The 6,795-nt window shown below is 37.4% G+C and overlaps 1 non-coding gene across 1 annotated transcript; it reads right to left on the reverse strand.

Moving 5' to 3' along the window:
• Positions 1 to 6,413: 6,413 nt before the first annotated feature.
• Positions 6,414 to 6,522, reverse strand: LOC130977216 (small nucleolar RNA R71). Its single transcript, XR_009084918.1, has one exon. It is a non-coding gene; the product is annotated as a small nucleolar RNA R71 (small nucleolar RNA).
• Positions 6,523 to 6,795: the final 273 nt, after the last annotated feature.

Consider the following 6,795-nt stretch of genomic DNA (forward strand, 5'->3'; position numbering starts at 1 on the left):
GAAGCAATACGACAATTGCCTAGCAAGCAGAGAGCACACAGAGAGAGCATTCGACACTGCAAATTTTCACAGTGTGATACCGTGTGCAACAAATCAACAATAGAGGCGTAGTTTCAGCACGTGTATACCCACGAGAAGTTCAGGAAAGTTCAAGGACAATTCAAAGGAAAGGTGAACTGCATCACAAGATCAATGTATTCCACCCTAGGTTTCACAATATACAAAGTCATAGAGCAGGTTTCCAACTCCATATTCAACAAGTTTTTAGTCACATACGACGCAGTATCACGAGAGATAACGTGCCAGTGCCTGTTGTTCAAGTCAAGGGGCATACTGCGCTGTCATTCCTTGAGCGTCCTAAGCTTCGAGCTAGTGGATAACATGGCACTGAAATACACACTGGAGCACTGGAGCAAAAACATAAAGAGGAGGCACACACACATCAAGAGTAGCAAAGACGAGCCTCTATTGGAGCCGAAAAGCAAGAGATTCGACAATCCGAGAAGCAAGAGATTCGATGATTTGGTGTTTCGGTCACACAATATCTGTGAATTTGCATTCGAGTCCGAGGAGCTGACTGGAATTCTACACCGGGCGTTTGACAATGTCATGGCCGAGATACAGAATATCAAGAGAGAAGCAAAGAAAAAAGTTTGTTATCCCACGAAGAAGTGACGTTAAGTGACATGAACGACCTTCAAAGCCCACCACGTGTCAGAACAAGAGGCCAACCCAAGAACAGACTTGGATCAAACCAGGATAAAAAGATCTCAAACACCATGAAGAAAAAGAAAAAGCTAGCTCCAAGTGAGGTAAAATTGATTTGCTTTTGATTAGGCAAACATTCATTTGTGCATTTTGCCAATATACGATTTATTTTCTCTTTTAGCAGTTGAATCTTTTAGACGGCAGACCAACGATTCAGCCAAGTTCGAGCTTTTACAATTCACCGAATATGAAATATCCCAGAGAGGATTATACGAGTTTTAGTTTTTATTAACATAAATTTCTTTTCATCTATGAGCACATTTCGGTTCACTAAAGTTATAGGAGGGTTAATTTCTCACTGTTGTTAGTCTTTATTGAATAGTCACTTATTTTTGTTTTTTATATTAGCTTTTGTGAAACTCTTTATTCAATAGTCACTTTTTTTGTTTATTGAATAGTCAATTTATTGTACTATGTCAGAGATTTCAGGTGTTTCTGAAACTTAATACTGATATATACATTTTTTTTCAAATTATCTCTCTACTATATTGATATATGCACTTTTTCAGTTCGCTCTGTGTATTAGTTTCGGTTCATTTGTTTATTTGGGACTCCTAATGTTTGATAAAGACCCTGATTCCATTTACTGTGAACCTAGAACAAAACAGCAGCCAGACAGTTCCAACAGATATATACATCTTGAATCAGATATAAATATTAACATTAGATAAATACATTAACATTAACATTAGATATATACATTAAGATTTACATTAATATTCAGATATATATATTAAAAGAAGCAATGTTTGCTTTTTTAAACAAAATAGTGTTAATTACAACTAGTCAAACAAAGTATATCCTATTTACTACTATATGTATCCCCAGACGTGAATTTAAAAAAAGGGCTAGAGAGGGCAGCAGATGGCTTCGGGAATCTTATTGCTTCACATGCCCGAATCACTTGGTCTCTCATTTTGTTCAGTTTGTGCAACAAAATATTTGGACCATATTCAAGCCTAAAAGCATCAATCTCTTCTTACATTTCAATTGAAAGGAATTAATTACATAATTTATGAACCCAAACGAAATAAGAAATGAAAGAATTTTATTAATTTAGAAACTATTTACTTGTGTTCAAGTTTTATATTGATACCTCTTCCCGATTTTCATCTTTTGAGGATCAATTGTTTCAAGCCATTTCATGACATATATCACACAATCATAGCTAAGCAAGAATTTAAGTAAAATATGATTAAAAGTATACAAAATAAAACACATTAAAAATAGCACTATAGAAGAGAAAGATTTTTATCTTGTACGTTGACCATTCAGCCTGATATACTCTGCTTTTTCTCCATCTCCGTCCTCCATCTCATTTGGGATATTATTAATCCCTGAAAGTGATAAAAACAGTGACTTAAAATTAGGTGAATCAAAATCAGTAACTTCACTGAACCGAACACCAATCATGACATGAATAAAATGTCATAAACATAGAATCAACAAAGGAAACATTTAAATAACTTACAACAAATGTGTTCCGTTTAATCCTCAAATCAGGTATTTCATTCTTCTTCTTGTTCACAGTGTCAAGCACATAGAGTTCCTTTTTCCGGACATCGGCAATCCACAACCACCAGTGCCCTCCATTGTAAATCGGCACAAACAGCTGAAGTTTGGCAAAATGATAGAATATCTTAGTCCAAACAATAGCAAATGAGAGAATTATCAAAGAAGGTTTAGTAATCATGACTTACAAATGGATGCGATGCGAGTTTTCTTTTGTCAAGAAACTGGTATTGGTGTGCATATCAATCGACATCAAACTGGTAGGCCTTCTTGGTCTCTGGATCAATGTAATCCTCGCCATGGTTTCCCAACATAAACATCTGGCAAACAAACCTCATTTAAATCACAAAAGAACTAGTAAAAGACCATTCATGTACTGAATAAAAGGACATAACTGAAGACACTAACAATCAAGTGAACAAAAATGACAAACACCACTGAACCAAACACAATTCATGTACTGAATAAAACGTGATACACATTTAATCATCAAGAAAAATATTTTCTGCATGCAAAAGGACATAACATAAGACACAAACAATCAAGTGAACAAAAATGACCAACACCACTGAACCGAACGTAATTCATGTACTGAATAAAACGTGATACACATTCAAACAGCAGGGAATAAAAAATTTGGCTTACCACAATATCCGTCGGCACACATTATATATCTTTCTCAAATCGGGGACATTTCATGTCGTTGAGAATCATGCAATGTGTGTTGACCACGTACATTGATGAGCAGATAATTTGTACGCTTTTTGGCATTGTTTTTAGTATGTTTTTAGTATGATTTAGTTGAGTTTTTAGTCTATTTTTATTAGTTTTTAGTTAAAATTCACTTTTCTGGACTTTACTATGAGTTTGTGTGTTTTTCTGTGATTTCAGGTATTTTCTGGCTGAAATTAAGGGACCTGAGCAAAAATCTGATTCAGAGACTGAAAAGGACTGCAGATGCTGTTGGATTCTGACCTCCCTGTACTCGAAGTGGATTTTCTAGATCTACAGAAACCCAATTGGTGCGCTCTCAACGGCGTTGGAAAGTAGACATCCTGGGCTTTCCAGAAATATATGATAGTCCATACTTTTCCCAAGATTTGATGGCCCAAACCGGCGTTCAAAGTCACCCTCAGAATTCCAGGCGTTAAACGCCGGAACTGGCACCAAAGTGGGAGTTAAACGCCCAAACTGGCACAAAAGCTGGCGTTTAACTCCAAGAAGAGTCTCTACACGAAAATGCTTCAATGCTCAGCCCAAGCACACACCAAGTGGGCTCGGAAGTGGATTTTTATGTCATTTACTCATCTTTGTAATTCTTAAGCTACTAGTTCCCTATAAATAGGACCTTTTGCTATTGTATTTGATGTCTTGGAATCTTGGTAGCTATCTTTAGTCTTATGCTATCTTAGATCATGGGGCTGGCCTCACAGCCATGCCTAGACCTTGTTCTTATGTATTTTCAACGGTGGAGTTTCTACACACCATAGATTAAGGTGTGGAACTCTGCTGTACCTCGAGTATTAATGCAATTACTATTGTTCTTCTATTCAATTCAGCTTGTTCTTATTCCAAGATATTCATTCGCACTCAAGAACATGATGAATGTGATGATTATGTGACGCTCATCATCATTCTCACTTATGAACAAGTGACTGACGACCACTTCTGTTCTACAAGCAAACAAGGCTATAATGTTTATCTCTTGGGTTCTTTAACTGGAATCTTCGTGGTATAAGCTAAAATTGATGGCGGCATTTAAGAGAATCCGGAAGGTCTAAACCTTGTCTGTGGTATTCTGAGTAGGATTCAATGACTGAATGACTGTGACGAGCTTCAAACTCGCGATTGTGGGGCGTTAGTGACAGACGCAAAAGAATCACTGGATTCTATTCCGACATGATCGAGAACCGATAGCTGGATAGCCGTGCCATGACAGGGTGCGTTGAACATTTCCACTGAGAGGATGGGAGGTAGCCACTGACAACGGTGAAACCCTTGCATACAGCTTGCCATGGAAAGGAGTAAGAAGGATTGGATGAAGGCAGTAGGAAAGCAGAGAGACGGAAGGGACAAAGCATCTCCATTCGCTTATCTGAAATTCCCACCAATGAATTGCATAAGTATCTCTATCTTTATCTTTATGTTTTATTCATCATCTATACCCATTTGAGTCTGCCTGACTGAGATTTACAAGGTGACCATAGCTTGCTTCATACCAACAATCTCCATGGGATCGACCCTTACTCGCGTAAGGTTTATTACTTGGACGACCCAGTGCACTTGCTGGTTAGTTGTGCGAAGTTGTGTTTATGCCATGGTATTGAGCACCAAGTCTTTGGGGCCATTACTAGGGATTATTTGAGTTGTGAAAAGTAGTGATCACAATTTCGCATACCAAGTTTTTGGCGCCGTTGCCGGGGATTGTTTCGAGTATGGACAACTGATGGTTCATCTTGTTACTTAGATTAGGTATTTTTCAGAGTTCTTAAGAATGAATTCTAGTGTTTCAAGGTGATGATCTTATCATCACCAAAGCTGATTGATTCTCATCAATTTAGCTCTTGAATGCAATGTCCTGCTGAAGCTTGGCTATCCATGTCTAATTTCTTTAGACTAAAACTTTAGACTAACATTGCATGATTCCTGGGATTCGCATTAAGAATTTTGATACCTTTATTTTCTTCTTCCACTTAATTTTCGAAAAATCCAAAAAAATTACAAAATCATAAAAACCAAAAATATGTTATGTTTCTTACTGAGGCACTGGTCTCATTTTAAGTTTGATGTCTCATCTTAAGTTTGGTGTCTTGCATGCATTGTTTATTTGATCTTGGTTCTATTTTCAAGTCAATAGTACAGGAAACTGAAGATTCAGAACATGCAGCAGAGGAATTACACAGAAAAAGCTGGGCGTTCAAAACGCCCAGTGAAAAAGGACAGACTGGCGTTTAAACGCCAGCCAGGGTGCCTGGTTGGGCGTTTAATGCCCAAAAAGGTAGAGCATTGGGCGTTAAACGCCAGAATGTGCACCATTCTGGGTGTTTAACGCCAGGATGGCACAAGAGGGAAGATTCTGTTTTTAATGCAAATTTTTTTCAAGTTTTCAAAGTTTTTCAAAATCAAATCTTTTTCAAATCATATCTTTTCAATCAAATCTTTTTCAAAATCAATTTCTTTCCTTTTCCATGGATACTTGCTAACAATTAATGATTTGATTGAACATTTCAAGTATGTTGCCTTTTCTGTTGAGAAAGGTTTAATGTTTGAATCATATCTTTTCTTGTTAGGCAAGTCATTTATTTTTAAAATCAAATCATTTTAATTTGTTTTTCAAATCATATCTTCTTCAAAATCTTTTTCAAAATGTTTTTAAATCTTTTACTTAATTTTCGAAAATTTCTTCCCCTCTTCTCACATCCTTCTATTTATGGAGTACCACTCCTCCTCAATGCACAATTCAAACTCTATCTCACTAAGTTCGAATTCTTCTACCTCTTCCTTCTATTTTTCTGTTCCTCTGACACCTCAAGGAATCTCTATACTGTGACATAGAGGATTCCACATTTTCTTGTTCTCTTCTCTTTCATATGAGCAGGAACAAAGACAAAAGCATTCTTGTTGAGGCTAACCCTGAACCTGAAAGGACCTTGAAGCGAAAGCTAAGAGAAGCCAAGGCACAACTCTCTGTAGAGGACATAACAGAAATCTTCAAAGAAGAAGAACCCATGGCAGCCGAAAACAACAACAATGCCAACAATGCAAGGAAGGTGCTGGGTGACTTTACTGCACCTACTCCCGACTTCTATGGGAGAAGCATCTCTATCCCTGCCATTGGAGCAAACAACTTTGAGCTTAAGCCTCAATTAGTTTCTCTAATGCAGCAGAATTGCAAGTTCCATGGACTTCCATTGGAAGATCCTCATCAGTTTTTAGCTGAGTTCTTGCAAATCTGTGACACTGTCAAGACTAATGGGGTTGACCCTGAGGTCTACAGACTTATGCTATTCCCTTTTGCTGTAAGAGACAGAGCTAGAATATGGTTGGACTTACAACCTAAAGACAGCCTGAACTCTTAGGAAAAGCTAGTCAATGCCTTCTTGGCAAAGTTCTTTCCACCTCAAAAATTGAGTAAGGTTAGAGTGGAAGTCTAAACCTTCAGACAAAAGGAAGGAGAATCCCTCTATGAAGCTTGGGAAAGATACAAACAATTGATCAGAAAATGTCCTTCTGACATGCTTTCTGAATGGAGCATCATAGGTATTTTCTATGATGGTCTCTCTGAACTGTCCAAGATGTCATTGGATAGCTCTGCTGGAGGATTTCTTCATCTGAAGAAGATGCCTACAGAAGCTCAAGAACTAATTGAAATGGTTGCAAATAACCAATTCATGTACACTTCTGAAAGGAATCCTGTGAACAATAGGACGAATCAGAAGAGAGGAGTTCTTGAGATTGATACTCTGAATGCCATATTGGCTCAGAACAAGATATTGACTCAGCAAGTCAATTTGA

Source organism: Arachis stenosperma, chromosome 4 (assembly GCF_014773155.1).
Source record: "Arachis stenosperma cultivar V10309 chromosome 4, arast.V10309.gnm1.PFL2, whole genome shotgun sequence".
Classification (NCBI taxonomy): domain Eukaryota; kingdom Viridiplantae; phylum Streptophyta; class Magnoliopsida; order Fabales; family Fabaceae; genus Arachis; species Arachis stenosperma.